The 16,776-nt window shown below is 42.2% G+C and overlaps 1 protein-coding gene and 1 pseudogene across 7 annotated transcripts in view; one reads left to right on the top strand and one right to left on the bottom strand.

The window, feature by feature from the left end:
* MSRA (methionine sulfoxide reductase A) overlaps positions 1-16,776 on the bottom strand; it is a 409,106-nt gene that overhangs the window by 333,179 nt on the left and 59,151 nt on the right. The window lies entirely within an intron of this gene.
* LOC100347965 (SH2/SH3 adapter protein NCK1-like) lies at positions 7,291-14,894 on the top strand (annotated as a pseudogene). The gene is made up of 2 exons (XR_016228892.1): positions 7,291-13,745; positions 14,215-14,894. The product of XR_016228892.1 is annotated as an SH2/SH3 adapter protein NCK1-like (transcript).

Here is a 16,776-nt window from a genome sequence, read left to right on the forward strand (position 1 = left end):
CAGAGTCCTAGCTAGTCTGCTTCCAACCCAGCTTCTTGTTCATGTATCCTGGGAGGTGGCAGGTGATGGCTCAAGTGTTTGGGCCCCTGCCACTCACATAGGAGACCCAGAGGAGTTCTGGACTCCTGGCTTTAGCTCCTGGATCTTAATACACATTCAAAACACACACACACACACCCTTCACACCTTGCCCTGATTGCTTTTCCATTATTCAGTCTTTAGCAAACTATTTGCAAGTCTAGGACTCAATCACCAGCAGAAAGCATATCCCCATGCCCTTCGCTATTCCTCCGGATGCTAAGGAATGTGACCCAGTGAAGACTTAAAATAACAGGCTCACCCTGCACATCATCAAAAATCTTTTTCTGAGGCCAACACTATAGCACAGCAGGTTAAAGCCCAGGCCTGTGGTGCTGGCATCCCATATATGGCGCTGGTTCGAGTCCTGGCTGCTCCATGTCCAATCCAGCTCTCTGCTGATGCACCTGGGAAAGCGGCTGAGGATGGCCCCTGCACCCACATGGGAGACCCAGACGAAGCTCACAGCTCCTGGTTCCTGGCTTCGGATCAACTCAGCTCCAGCCACTGCGGCCATTTGGGGAGTGAACCAGTGGATGGAAGACTTCTCTCTCTTTCTCTGTCTCTCTCTGTCTGTACCTCTCTCTATAACTCTGCCTTTCAAATAAACATAAAATAAATCTTAAAAAAAAATCTTTTCCTTCACTTGCAGGCATTTGAGCAGTAAACCAGTAGATCAGTACATAGCAAAGCTCTGTGTACATCTGCTTCTAAAAAAAAAAAAAAAAAAAACTTTTCACAGACCATTCATATTTTATTATGAAGGCATGTATTAATGGATAAATTAAATACTAATATTAAAATACACTGAAACTGTATTCAAGATAATGGATCCCCAATGGGGTTAGCTATAATTCTCTATCATGCTCTTAGATTAATGTGCTTATTATGTACACAGAACATGTGTCTATGCAGATATAGGGGGTGCTGAAAGGCATACCCCAGGCCTCTCCCTCATTCACGACGGATTCCAGGGAACATAGAACAGGAGAGTCTGTCCTGCAGAGTCCCTAGAACCTGACAACATAAATGCTGAACTCCTCCTAAAGGGGCCAGACCAGCCTGGGCTGAGCTAGGAAAGCCAAGGATTATTGCCTCCTAATATTCTGGTCACCAATCACCTCTCCCAAAAGGAATTCTGTATCCCAGATGTTCCAGCACAAACCCAGAGACCATCTCTGCCTTGGGTAGGAGGGAGGGAGGACGGCTCACACAGGAGCTAAGAAAGGAGCTGGTTTTGGATACCATGCAGAAGTTTGCCAGCTGGTGAAAATGAGTCAAGGGCAGCATGAACAAAGGAGACAGAAGGTGGGAAAGCATAGAGGCAGCAAAGAACAGAGCAGCTTGGGAAAGGGCAAAACCATGGCGCACTGGACCCGGGAGGTGAGGATATCAAGACAAGTTGGGGTTAGGCTGTGGGGAACTTTATTGCGGGTAAAATGGAGAGGCATTCGTGGTCTTTAAAAAAAGAAGAAACGTGGTTGGGCCCATAGCATTTCCTCAGTGAAGTCAGGAAGCATATGAGGCTTTGGTTACTTATGACATCCAGGGTCCTTTACACATGGTTGGAGACACGATTTACATATTAGCACTTCCCATGGTTCACCACACAAAGCCAAGACTCAGTTTATGTCTGCTAAACAAATGAATAGAAGGGCCATTATATAAAGCCTTTCCTACAATCTAGGCAGTATACCAGTGACTGATTATATCTGCCAAGGCCATGTAGGCAATGAAGTAGAAACATCCCTCCCATGCAGCAAGGGGGAATCTAGGGAAGCCACCGCTAACGCTCAAGGTCTTCCAACCAACATTAGCCCAGGGAGAGTTAGAATCCGGTGAACATTTAAAAAATATAAAATTAAACAATTAAAAAAAAAACAGAACTGTCACTAAAATCCTGTAAACACCTTTGATTTGGTGTCTGTATCTTTCCTGACTGATGAAAATTAAACAGCTCCTCAGAGTGATGAAGTGCTTCTTATGTTTTTATTTATGCTCAACCTTTGGTACCCCCTGATCAAGATGGAATGTTACATTTCTGTTAATTCAAGCAAGACAGGAGGCACCCAGGATGTTTCTTCATCACAGCAATCAGAGATTCATTCATGACTAAAAATGAGAGTAAATTTAAGGTTTTCTCTGACAACATTGCCTAACTGGTTCATCACAGCAACCAGAGTCCAAGTCATTGAAAATTAAAATATTTTAATACTGGCAAGTAACATGTACAGCTATCACAAAAAGAACCTAAAATGTATTTGTTTGACCTAATGGTAATGGGGCAAGTCCATGGATTGCTTTCATTCACATCAGCACCCTCAAATTACTGACTATCCAAATATAGGACACTTAAGACATGATCCCAACAGCTAAGGTCCATTCTAATACCCGGAATATAGACTCTTAAATTTACATAGATCCAGTCTCTTTCTGCATTCCCAAAGAGATGAACCTTGAGTTCATGCTTCAGTGAGGACAAAATCAGCCCATAGCCCCTTTCCCAGGAACGTAGCCATCAGCCAGAGCACTGGGATAAAGACCCCAGCAGATCCAGCCCACGGAACACCTGTGAATCTTTCAGACTATGCTCAGTACCCTCTCTAAGGATTCTCCTGTAATCCTTTTCAATTCTTCTCTTTAAATATCAAATGCACTCTTTCCCTGGGCTCCAGGGAGCCTTCTGCTCCAATCACTGCCTATGCTTAGCCATCCTATATCCCATATCCTCTGTCACTGGCTCTTCCTTTGAAAGCCAACCAAGGAATTCAATCATCAACAAAGCAGGAATGCCTAACTACAATGGCTCATGAAATCCAACAGCATAATCTGTGTTTTGATTGAGGACTCCTGGAAAGCAAAAGGCAAAGAAACACCAGGCTGCATTTTAGGCACTATTTAACCAGAAGTGTGCAGGCACCTGTCATGCGATTCCACCCGGTAAACCAACTATCTCACCTAGGTCCAAGGTGAATGCTACAACTCAATAGAATTTAATCTTCTTAAACTCTAAAATGCCTACTTTCATCTTAGTAGACCCCTACTCTGTGTTCCTAGGACATCCAAGGCTTATATAAAAGATTTACTCTCACATAATGTCAAACATATTTGTCTATTTGCCTGGCCTTCCACCTGTAGACACCGCAAGGATGGGGTGCACTTCCCATATTGGTATACCCCAGAGCCCAGCCCAACACATGGCTCAGCATATGGCAAGCACCCAATGACCGCTTCAGAGGAATTACTCTTTTGCTCAATGCCTAATACTAATGAACTATTTGGTGAGTTAATACTGCATCTTACTCGGGTTTTAGCATCATTGGTTGTGAAGACGGTTCTTCCCTCCTTTGATACACAGTGTTGCACATGTGCCAGGAAATCAAACAGCAAGGTCACTGTCTCAGGAGCACCAAGTCAGGTCAGTGACTTCAGCCATGAACTCATGCTTCCCTCCTTTCTAGCCATCACAGTGAGTGAGGAGGTGGTGAAGGGACAGCAGTTTTTCTGTCCCAATTCTCCCCAACAAATCTTGGCTTTATTTAAAAATCGATGCTTTCATTGTTTTGTATATTTTCTATTAATTCATTAAGGCATTACCACGTATCAGCTGTGTTCTAAATGCTGGGGATATAGCAGTCACTAAATCAAAGTCCTCGTCCACACGACACCAGTCCAAATTCCTCAAACTCATCAGACAGATCTCTGGGACCTGCTTAACGATGACCTGGATCTCCTGTCTTCAGAAGAACAGAGCTTATGTGTCAATCTTTCAGAAAACTCAGAAACTTTCCTGACCACTCCCTCCACCAAGTCCCACATCTAATTAGTTACCGGATTTGTTTCCTAGGGCTGCAGGAACAAATTACCACAGATGTAGTGTCTTAAACACAGAGATTTATTTACTCACAATTCTGATAGAAGTCAAAAATCGAAGTACATAGCAGTAGCTCAACAGTATGTTATCATGGAGCACTGCAGGTTTCCTGTGCAATTTGTAGCAAAATATTACACACACACATAGCATTTGTTCCCCCACTGTACTCAGGACAAAGATCTGAATGCCTTGCTCTCCACTGTATCCCAAGCTCTTAACATAACACCTAGAACATGGTAAATCCTCAAAAAAATCTGTTGAATGAATATTATTTGAAGTAAAATTAAATACAGCTGAATCTACATGAGGCAACTAATTCGTCTGAGACACGTGGTGATGGGGATGATATTAACCTAAGGCAGCCTAGGAATTTTAAACACTGACAGAGATTTGAAAGATCCTTAATCTGCAGCCACCCAAGTATAGTGGCTCAGTGGGGGCCCAATAGAGGCTCAGAGATTGAGAAACTGCCACTCATGCAGCATGATAGCTTTGGAAACAATGGTGTCACCAATACAGAAGAAAAGCTTCTGACTCCTTCATTCATTCAACACTTACTGAGTACCTGCCTTGATCCAAGTACTGCTCCAGAGACTGAACATCCCCACACCAAGACACTTCCAGCCACAGTCACATACCTTTATTCGTGTAACAATACACAAGAAAAACAAAAACAAAAACACAACAGCAACAAAAAAACCCAATACTCCTTCCCAGTGATGACCCCACAAGAAAAGAGATGGGCAAATCATAAATGGAGTTAACCAGGAATCTATTTTATTCATCTCAAGAATCCAGCAACCTATTATTTTGGCTTCTACAATTGGCAAAGAATAATTGGACCCCTGTACCCATATGGGAGACCTGGAAGAAGCTCCTGGTTCCTGACTTCGGCCTGGCCCAGCCCTGGCCATTGTGGCCATTTGGGGAGTAAACCAGCAGATGGAAGACATTTCTTTCTCTCTCTCTCTCTCTCTTTCTCTCTCTCTCTCCCCTCCCTCCCCCAACCCTGCCTCTGCCTCACCCTCTCTGTAACTCTTTCAAATACATGTCACACATGAAATGGTATAACACTGCCATAAGGGAAGAAATCAGTGTGGAGGTTTGATTGAATGGAATGATTTATGTTCACAGGTCACATTCACATTCTAGATAGCCCTGAATTTGTCACTGAGTGAGTACCCCCTGGACATCATTCTCCATACAATCACACGCCACGCTCACACAGCCACATGGTACCAAGAAATGATGGAATCCAGGTCCAAATTATCAAAATGAATTCCATCACAGCCACAAGACATTATGTCCTGCATATAAGAACTGTCCCTGCCCCCAGTCCTGCTGGTGGAGTAAGATGCTCCACTGAGTCAAAAAGCAAACGAAATTCTCAGACTTGCTTGCCTGTTACTCCATAATGAAGAGGTAGTTAAACCAGAGCAGGTATAAAGCAAAACCATGTAATTCAACCATGTCATATACAAATGGTTGAATACAGAAGGATCATTTTTCAAATACTTGAAAGGCTGCCACGTGTTGGAATTATATTTTTGAGCGAGATGACCCCAAAAGATAAAAGAAGGAGCTGCAGGTGAAAGTAATAGAAAGAAAGATCACAGCCTCACAGCTCAATAAAATAACTTACCAAAATAGCATGGGTCAGCCAGAAGTGAGAAGTTGAGATCTCTATTGTGAAAAGTAAGACAGTCACTTGACACAGATTCAGCAAAGGAGATGCAAGGATCAGAGAAGTGATTTTGTGAGATAATATTTAAGTTATCCTCCAAACATGAGAGACTGTGACAAAGTACACAAAACAACCACAGAGAACTTCAAAAGCACTCATCAGACACCGGTATGCGTGAGACGTGGAAGCTCTCATCTATATTGTTTCCCTCAACTAAGCCACTCACCCCGCTCCTAGCAGGTAGTGCTCTGATGCACTGACTTACAGTCAAATCTTTCTGGGCTCCAGAAACTCCCAGATAGGAATTTTAGTGGGCAATAAAATAGGATAGCAATTACAGAATAAGCGGCAAATCTCCATCATCCACACCCTTGAAAACAAAAGCATCCAGAAATAATTAAGAATTGAGTAATATAAAACAGAAAAAAAAAAACTGCTTCTATTATAATGTGAACAAAAGATACACTGAAATAGGCCAGATCTTGCCTACTGCAAACCCCGCATCAAATAGATATTACCTAAATAATTTGGAGGGTGCTAGAAGGAACAAAGAACCCAAATGTGAGCCTCATTGAAGGCAATGTTGTCACACTGGGCAGCAGATCAATAACTGTCTGTGAGCCGTGTGAATTGTGTGGCTGCAATCAGACTTGGCTTCCCATCTGAGAGCCAGGGACAAACTGAAACCTAGGATCCCGGGAGCCAAAGACGTACACCCGACCAAGCGCCACTGTGGTAATTATAGCATATACATATACCTTGTATGTGCAGAAGCCAGAAATTGTGGTAACCAGTCTTTCACTGTGCTAGGGGTGTTAAAACCAAAAGCTAGGTTAGGCAGACCACGTTGAGACTGGTTTTGGCATTTGATCTGGTGCCATTTGATCACTATTCTGGCCATAAGAAAAGAGAAAAGATGGCAAATGAACATGAATGACTTCATCCCTTCATTAACATTCCTCAACATATAAACTGAACTATGAATTGTTTCTACATAGTATGACACAGTTTCAAGATGCATGTTTAAATGCTAAAAGTACCTCACAAGGAAAAAAGAAAGCAGTTATGCTCTTTAATCTTTCAGTACTCCAAATTTAAATTTAATTTAAATTATATTAAAATAAAACACTGAGGAGGGAGGCAAGGGTTAAAACTGATTTGGCCTTATGATGTTGAATGTGGTTCCTGTGCCAAAGTACTTATTTTAAAGGCAGGCACTATATGCATTTTATCTCCTGGACTTAATTTGGGTTTTGCTATGCTCAACAATTTTAATGCCAAGAGGAAGAAACTAAGTGAGAAAGGGAATGCACTGGTCTGAACCTGAAGAGTTCATCTAATTGAACTGAAAAAATTAAAGCTCTTCTCCATCTGTTCCATACACCTGCTGATGGAGCACTACCACAGGTAGGGAGGAAATCCATCAGAGACCAGTTATAAATAGATTTTTATTTCATCTGCTAAAAGCTTGGCAGCCGGGGTGGGAGGGCTGCCTACGCTGGCAGCCAGGCAAAGCTCAGTGCTGCTTTTATGTTTAAGTGAAAGGAATAGAGACAGAGAACTAAAAAAGAGAAAAGAAGAAAGAAAGAAACAAAACACAGCGTATTTCCCAACAACTCATTTGACAACTAACCAACAGTCATCAAGTTTGTTTAAAATGTGTCAGGTATTTCTGATAAGTGCTGGGAAGATAGAAGGATCAATCACACTCCCTTATGAGGATGGTGCAGAATCTCATGGGAAACAGGTTTAGCAATCACTTCGAAAGCAGAATTTCTATGTACAGACTTCCCTTGTAGCATTTCTAAAATGAATCAAGAATGGGAAGGGCACAGAAACAGCATTGAGGCCATGACTCTCAGAGGATAGGGTGGATGGAAATTCTGAATATGCCAAAATATAAACCAGAAAATAAGTTTGTGTGTGTGGAGGACAGAAACCAGCAGCTCCAAACCACAGACCATCAAAAGAACCAGAACAAGCAAGAGGTGTTCAGGTTTCTCTTTCTGGGTGGGGGTCACAAGCAGAAACTCCTCCTCAGGACCCCTGTAGCCTCTGCAATGGCACCACATCCCCAGGAGGAGGTGAGCGAAGGGCAGTTAAACTGAATGAATCAACAGCATGGGAAAGGATCAAAGGATCTTGCTTTTTGGATAGAAAATAGAACCCATGCATATCTCAAGAATATTTAGATCACAGACTCAGGAGCAATATGTCAGAGATTATATTTCCAAGTAGTGTCATTGAGAAAGAGGGGGGCAGGAGAGAAAATGAGTGTTTTTGTCTCCCTTTCAGAAGTGTGGGCTTCGGGAAGCTGCTCTGATACTCCTCGAGAACATTGATGATATTATCAAGAAGGTAATGACCCACTATTCAGTCACCACTAAGGACAACAAGAGAAATGGGATTGAACTGTGGCGAGGGAGAATTGGGTTAAATATGAGGAAGGATTTCCTGATAGCAGAGGTTATTAAACACTTAAAAGAGAAACTAGAGATCAGGGAAGCTCTCTGGAGCCTTTTACCAAGCAGAATAGCTTAGCAACTACCTGGGGATGGTTTGGGTACAGTTCTACCTGCTCCTCTGGCCTTTATGCGTGCTCTAACTCATCCATGCTCTAATCATCCATCGGTCTGGACGAGACATGCTCAGTCGGGTAAACTACTATCACACTTATCCATGATGAGCTCTCAGAAGGAGAAAAAGTGTTAAGAAAAATGGCAAAGGCTCCCTGGGGAGTAAAACTCATTTTTCTTCATTTTAGCAGCACACTGGGTTTTGGTGGTTTTCTTTTTCCTTGTTTCTGTTGTTGTTGTTAATACTTAAACAGACAAGCAAAGTTCAGCTCCACTGACCTGTTATTCCGAGCACTAGAAAGGGTCTGGGAGGAAGACTGAGCATGGAGTCAGAGATGCCCAGAAGGCATTCTAACATACTGGAATCTTTAGTTTTTTGTTACATTATACTTGGGAGTATATTAAGAAAATATTCAACACAGTCTCATATTCTGAGATCCATGTTCTCTACAACATATGAGTTTACTGTCCGTCTAAGAAAGCAGGCTTTTTAGACCAGGAGACCAGACCCCTCGGCCTCTCCTGTCATTAAAGTCATCCTGTTGGGTTGCATCTCGTTTGTGGACTTTCCTCACCATCAAGGCAGAGGTTATGTTCTGTACATAACAGTATCCTAAGCACTTGGCCCTAATGGACTCCACTACTAAATGAATGATGATGGACTGACAGATTGAATGAATGAACGAATGGAGGATGGAGGATTTACCTAAGGACACAGTCCCAAGTAGTGCATGGAGGAGCCGCTGTTAACAGAAGCACCTTGCTATTCTCCCAGTGACTCTACCACAGAGTAAACAAATGTGAAATAGTGGCAGCTGGAAGCAGAGGGCTTGATTTGAACTTTTATGTTTCCATTGACTAAGACAGGCACTTCACTTCTGGGCTGTGATCTTCCCACCTAAAATGTGGGCATATGGGGTTGGCATTGTGGAACAGCGAGTTAAACTGCCACCTGCAACGCCAGCATCACCTATAATTGCTGGTCTGAGTCCTGGCTGCTCCACTTCTGATCCAGCTCCCTACTAATGTGCTTGAGAAAGCAGTAGAGGACAGCCCAAGTATTTGGGTGCCTGCCACCTCTGTGGGAGACCTGGGTGGACTTCCAGGATACTGGCTTCAGTCTGGCCCAGTCCTGGCTGTTGAGGCTATGTAGGGAGTGAACTAGTAGACTGAAGATCTCTTTCTTTCCCTCTCTCTCTGATATTATGCCTTTCAAGTAGATAAAATAAATATTTTTTAAAAATCTGTGCACTTTAAAAAAAAAGTGTGTATCTTCTGTTTGTCAAAGAGTTGCAGTAACTCGGACAATACAGAAGAAAGAATCTGTAATTAAACAAATGGTAGTTATTATCTGTGCATATTTATTTATTAAGGTTTTCCATCAGATTTTTAAACAAATGGAGGAACTGAACAGAGATGGTGATTGGCACCACATACTGATTGCAGGGACAAAGTCAGTGAGTGAAGGAGGGACAAATCATTAGTAAGGGGACACTTCCACTTTTTTTTTTTTTTTTTTTTTTTTAATTTGACAGGTAGAGTTGTAGACAGTGAGAGAGAGAGAGAAAGGTCTTCCTTCCATTGGTTCACTCCCCAAATGGCCGCCACGGCCAGTGCTACATCGATCCGAAGCCAGGAGCCAGGTGTTTCTTCCTGGTCTCCCATGCGGGTGCAGGGACCCAGACACTTGGGCCATCCTCCACTGCCCTCCTGGGCCACAGTAGAGAGCTAGACTGGAAGAGGAGAAACCAGGACTAGAACCCGGCACCCATGTGGGATGCTGGCACTGCAGGCGGAGGATTAACCAAGTGAGCCAAGGCACCAGCCCCACAATGACTTCTATTGTACTGTCAGAGGCTTACCCGGTGCACTAAAGAACAAACAAGTGCATCCAGGCAAGCATGGGTGGAGCAAAGCATGTGGTCACTGTCCTTAAAAAAGGCAAGCCTGCAAGGTCAAGATCAAGAGGCTCACTTTATAGGTTTGTGTTTGCAACCCTAGGCTTCCTTCAATTTCTACCTTGAATTTTTTTTTTTTTTTTTTTTTTTTTGACAGGCAGAGTGGACAGTGAGAGAGAGAGACAGAGAGAAAGGTCTTCCTTTGCCATTGGTTCACCCTCCAATGGCCGCCGCGGTTGGCGTGCTGCGGCCGGCGCACCGCGCTGATCAACTATAATTGTGGCAAGCTATCATCAGATAGGCCAGATGGCCTGAGAATCCAGAATCCCTACTGGTCCTCAAAGAGAGTATACGCTCTCACTCAGACTTTAAAACAGGTATGTAATTATCAAAGCAGTTCCAGATAAATTCATAGTCACTAGTGGGGAAGGGAGAGGGAGTGCTGTGTACCACAAACAACATCCACTGGTCTCCTTGGTTTCTGTATCCTCTGTGTGTTCTTTTGTTTTGCAAAGTGATTTGGGAGATTAGGTGGGTTTTGTTTAGGCAGGACAGCCTTGAGCAAAGTTGATGAATAAGTGCTACTTGATTGCACAACAAAAGATACAGGGGAGCCTCAGCCACAACTCAATTCCACTTGCCCCAACAGTTTGAACTTCTCAATTAAGTTATTTTGTTAGCAAGACTACCGGTTAGGGAGAGCAGAAAGTGCTTATTGCAGCGAGATCATTCACTGTATAGAAATCACTGTAATCAGATCAACAGAACATTCTTTCCAAGGGCTCAAGAACTCCCATTGGGTAACGCTGCAGATGCAGTGGGAATGTGCCCATATTATTGGTGTGCTGTAAGGGGCTCTGCAAGTGCCAAAACGAAACTTCACAACAGTCTTTAAATCAGTAATTGGCGCCTGGGAACCAGCAATCCACCCAAGACTTCAAGTTGACCCAAAGTCCACAAGGAAAGTAAAAAATGTTATCCTCTAGATATTAATTAAGGGAATAAATTCTGGAGCAATTTGAAGAAATATTAGTCCTAATAGCCTCCTCTGCCTCATCCAACAGCATAGACAATAAGCATCACCACTAAAATCATTTCTAAAAATGTAAGCATTCTAATTTTTCAAACACATACACAGTTTATCTCAAAAGTTGCCACACGGAAAATTTTTTAAAACACACACAAAGATTGAAAAGATATTTTCCATCCATATAATAATGGGTTGGTGTATAAAATGCATTACAAAATTAATGAAAACAAAACAACTCAAAAGAAAACTGTGCCAAGGGTGTGAATACAGAATATACAGGAAAGGAAATCTCAATTGACATTATATAAAGATGATCAATCTCATGAAGTAATCAGCTATGCAAATAACAAGTAAGTAAAAGATTTCTTGCCCATCAGATTACCCAAAACTGTTATATCTGATATTACCAAGGAATAGTGAATATGCAGTGAGACGAAAGTTTTGATACCCAAGCGCAGGGATGTTAACTGGTGCTTATGCTTGTAACAATAACCAGCCATTGTCAAGTAAAGTTAACATATTCAGCAGTTGGGCTCCATTTCTAGATCTTCCCCTAGAGATCACACATATGTGCAGTAGACATGTGCAGGGATGGCATGATAGCATGGTTAGCAAAAGGCAAAGATCCCAGCGTCCATCCACAGAAGAATGATGAACTATAATAAAATACTCTACCACATTCAACCTATGTTAGTAACTTGGATAAATCCCAAAAATATGTATTCTCTTTGCAAAGGAATAATAATAATAATAATAAACCACTTTATGTAAGCTTTAAAATATTAGTGTTTTGTTTGTGGTTATGTACTCTTATATATGCAGTAATACCACGAACACATGCATGCAAATGTTCTACATCAATTACAGGCATGTGAAGATAAGGGTTTATATGCTTAACATTTTATTCTCTTTTTCTTCAGAAAAAAAGATCTGAAGCAAATAAATATGGAGTTTGTTCATTCTGCATAACAGGTTTTCCAGTAGTTAGAGTTCGAAAGTTTTTCATAATTAAAAATTCTAAGGCATATGAAAATCATGTATAACCATAGTCTATTGGCATACACAGCTGAAAAGCAAGGGGAATTAGGTACGTTGTCATTATCCATCACCATCATGTGCTTGGAGCAGCTAAACTAGATAATTATCACTTATGTTTGTGTAATACCTCTCAGCTAAATTGCTTTCAGGCACATTATTTAATATTCCTGACAACCCTTTGATATAGTATTACAACAGCCATTTTAAGCTAAGAAAAGAGCTTTAGAGTTGTAGAGATTTTCCCAAAACCACCCAACCGGTGAGTCAAGTGAAGAATGTCCAGCCTGTGGCCCATAGAAGGCCCTGACAAGGCTATCATAGGTGGAACTTGCGTAAAACCACCACCTGCAGCACCAGCATCTTCAGATCCCACTCCCTGCCGATGCGCCTGGGAAAGCAGCAGAGGATCACCCATGTGGGAGACCCAGAAGAAGCTCCTGGCTCCTGGCTTCGGTCTGGCCTAGCCCTGACCGTTGTGGCCATTTGGGGGGGTGAACCAGTGGATGGAAGACCTCTCTCTGTAACTCTGCCTTTCAAATAAATAAAATAAATCTTTAAAAAATAATAAATTTTCAAAATAAATAAAATAAAAATTATAATATTTTAAATCATTTATTCAACGTGCTAATGATAAACACACAGGTGGGGTCTTCAAAAACGTCACAGAAAATGCATATTATGCAAAAACTATGGATGTATTTCAAAACAATTGTTTAGCAAAATAAGCTTACCTTTTAATTTGATTTTTCCCACAGATTTATTAAAGTACATTCATACTAATCTTCAGGAAGCTGGCGATTAGAAATAGTGCTCAGTCCCTAATTTGATCATTAAATGTGTTATCAAACACACAACTAGCACCAACATAAGCTAAATCTAAGGAATACACCACTCAGGCACTGTCAAAAAGCTTGCACCAACCATAAAAGTAATAATAATATTATTGCACTTGACCGCCCAGTCCAGCAGTAAGAAGGCATTCCTCCCCACTCCACCACACCATGGGTTGAAAACAGAGGCAAACACGGTGGCAGAGCATGGACCTCATGTCCCTGTGGCCGTAGCAGCAGGCACAGCCGCAGCCCAGCACCCTCCTCAGTGCTGAAGCTGAGAAAAGATGGCAAAAGAAGTGGTGATGGTGGCCAAATTTGACAATGTGGCCCAACAAGAACAAGAGCTGGACATCCAGATGAATGAGAGATTATGGCTTCTGGATGATTCTAAGTCCCAGTGAAGAGTTAGAATTTCCATGAATAGAACAGGTTTTGTGCCTTCTAACTATGTGGAAAGGAAACACAGTGCATAAAAAGAATCTATTGTAAAAAGCATAAAGGGCAATTCAGACATTGGAAAAGTGAAAAGAAAACCTAGTGTGCCAGAGTCTGCATCTCCTACTGATGACAGCTTTGTTGACTGTAGGGAATGTCCATGACCTCAACTTGCCTGGTTATGTGAACGTCAACTACATGGCTGAGAGAGAGGATGAATTATCACTGACAAAAAGGTGACTGTCATGGAGAAATGCAGTGATGGGTGATGGCAGGGTAGCTACAATGAACAAATAGGGGTGTGGGGAGCAATTCGGACTAGACTGTTACTGGAATTAAGACTTATTCTATGCATCTGCTCTCCCACAATATGGCGCTGGGAGAGAAGAAAGAGGCTTCTACACAGCTGCCTCCAGTTCAGCCAATAAACTGTAGGACTTGCTCCTGATTGGAGAGCAGCGTACTCGGCGTGTGGGCAGCCGAGTTAGGATTGGCGGAGGAGGACTATAAAGGAGGAGAGAGACGGCATGCACCAGGAACATCTAAGAGGAACATCTAAGGGGAACACCTGTGCAGCCCCCGAGAGAGCCGGCCGGCAGTGTGCCGCTCCCCCGCGGAAGTGGGGAATGTGGCAGGGGGAACCGCCCTTCCACGGAGGTGGAAGGGATGGTAGCCAACCCGGGAAGGACCAGCAGCAAACCCGGGGAGGGCCGAGCAGACGAAAGAACAGCGCAGGGTCCTGTGTCGTTCCTCCACGAAGAGGGGGAGCGACAAGGGGGGTTGTTCCCTTCAAACTATGTAACTGAAGATGATGACAATCCTTTGAGTGACCATGTGGGAGAATTTATCAGAGAAATTAGCAGCAGTCAACCATAACTTAAATACCAGGGAAGTATTGCAAGTGGTACGGGCTCTTTACCCATTCAGCTCATCCAATGATGAACTTAATTTTCAGAAAGGAGATGTAATAGATGCTACTGAAAAACCTGAAAATGACCCAGAGTGGTGGAAGTGCAGGAAGATCAATGGAATGGTTGGCTGGTCTGGTGCCAAAAAACTATGTTACCATCATGCAGAATAATCCATTAACCTCAGGTTTGGAACCTTTACCTCCACAGTATGATTGCATTAGGCCTTCACTCATTGAAAGTTGACTGGCAACCTGTGGTATTATGGCAAAGTCACCAGGCACCAAGCAGAAATGGCATTAAATGAAAGAGGGTGTGAAGGGGATTTCCTCATTCATGATAGTGAACCTTCATCAAATGATTTCTCTGTATCACTAAAAGCATAAGGTAAAAACAAGCATTTTAAAGTCCAAATCAAATGTCTACTGTATTCGACAGTGTAAATTCAGCACCATGAAAGAATTTATAGATTACAAAAAGGTACAAATGTTTACAAATGAACAAGGAGAAAAATTATATTGTGTCAAGCATTTATCATGAAAGTGCTTCTCAGAAGTGACTGTTCTACAGCTTTAATTCATCATGCAATTGAAGACTGAGAAAACGCTGGGCCAGTCATACTTGATTGGAAATTGTTATTTCTAACTCCATATAAGAAATGACTGTATATAACTGTTTTACTATAACTCAGCTTTTATACATATACTATGCATGTAATGCATTCACATAGAACAATTCCTTATCTTTGGTCTTCTGTTATTTTGCTTTTCACTTTTTTTCCTTTTTGCTAACATTAAGGTTTTGTATTTTGAAAAAAAGTCAAATACAAATCAAAAGTCTTTATTTAGAAGAATTCCTTTATTGCTATTTGTTTACTTCTTTGTAAAGGCACCCTGTTCTGCTACGGTTTCTCTTCATATAAAATTACTATATCTATATATAGCATACAGTAAAATAAATTTCTTGGAGAATATTAATCTTTTCTGTGACTAAATAGCAATAATACATGTAAAATCAGAAATTTTTTTCATGTATTGTATTTGCCACATGGCATTGAAAATACCAAGTATAATATTGTGTCTACCATTATTTAGGAAGGAAGGAAGGAAAGCAGGCATTTGGTACAGTGGTTAAGACACCACTTGGGGTAGCCACGTCCCACATTAGAACGAGGGAGCCTGAAACTAGAAGCAGGCCAGACTAACTCCATCTTAGATTAGACCTCTGACTCCATCTCACAGTTCCCTGCCAACACATACACATTATAGTTCCCTGACAGTATGTACACACTGAACAAAACAGAATTTAAGTCCAATTGTAACAATATTTGCCAACAGACGCCAACATTTAGGCTCTGACAAAAACAAGAAGTCCCATTGAGACTGCCCTTGCTTTCACAATAGCTGTACACAATAGTGTATAACCACTACAGTTGCTGTTTGAAGATGATGCAATAATGATATGTAGCACTCCTAGACTGTGAGACCTTAGAGGCTTGGTCTCTCTCCATCAACGCTTCCCTTTGCTGGGAGCTTCTGTGTTTCCGACTCAAATAAAGCTTTGTTTCTCTTCCCACCCTTGTATCTGGTCTTGTAAATTTTCCTCAACTCTTGGACAACCCAAATCCAATCCACAAAATTCTCACAAGAGTGCCCGGGTTCAAGTTCTAGCTCAGCTCCTGATTCCAGCTTCCTGCTAATACACACCTTGGGAGGCAGCAGGTGATGGTTCAAATGCTTGAGTCCATGGAAACCAAGAGAGACCCAGATTAAGTCCTGAGCTCTGCATTGGGGAAATGAGCCAGCAAATGGAAGACATCTCAATCTCATGTGCTCGCTCTCTCTCTGCTTTTCAAACAAATAAGTGAACAAATTTTTTTTTTTTTTTTTGACAGGCAGAGTGGACAGTGAGAGAGAGAGACAGAGAGAAAGGTCTTCCTTTGCCGATGATTCACCCTCCAATGGCCGCCACGGCCAGCGCGCTGCGACCGGCGCACCGCGCTGATCCGATGGCAGGAGCCAGGTACTTATCCTGGTCTCCCATGGGGTGCAGGGCCCAAGTACTTGGGCCATCCTCCACTGCACTCCCTGGTCACAGCAGAGAGCTGGCCTGGAAGAGGGGCAACCGGGACAGAATCCGACGCCCTGACCAGGACTAGAACCCAGTGTGCCTGCGCTGCAAGGTGGAGGATTAGCAAAATTTTTTAAGAATAAAGAAATCACCCAACTGAACAATAAAGAAAAAACAGACTGGTAAGAAAAGGTATAACATTCGCATCCTCCATATCCTGGAACAAAAGGACAGCAGGCCTCTGAAAGCTGGAAGAAATAATGGGAAAAAGTACCAAATTTAGTAACAGTCATAAACCTACATAAAGGTGAATGAACCTCAAATGGAATAAATCTAAAGAACTCTATAACAG

The sequence above is a fragment of the Oryctolagus cuniculus genome, chromosome 2, assembly GCF_051225735.1.
Source record: "Oryctolagus cuniculus isolate XC-2025 breed Fujian yellow rabbit chromosome 2, ASM5122573v1, whole genome shotgun sequence".
Classification (NCBI taxonomy): domain Eukaryota; kingdom Metazoa; phylum Chordata; class Mammalia; order Lagomorpha; family Leporidae; genus Oryctolagus; species Oryctolagus cuniculus.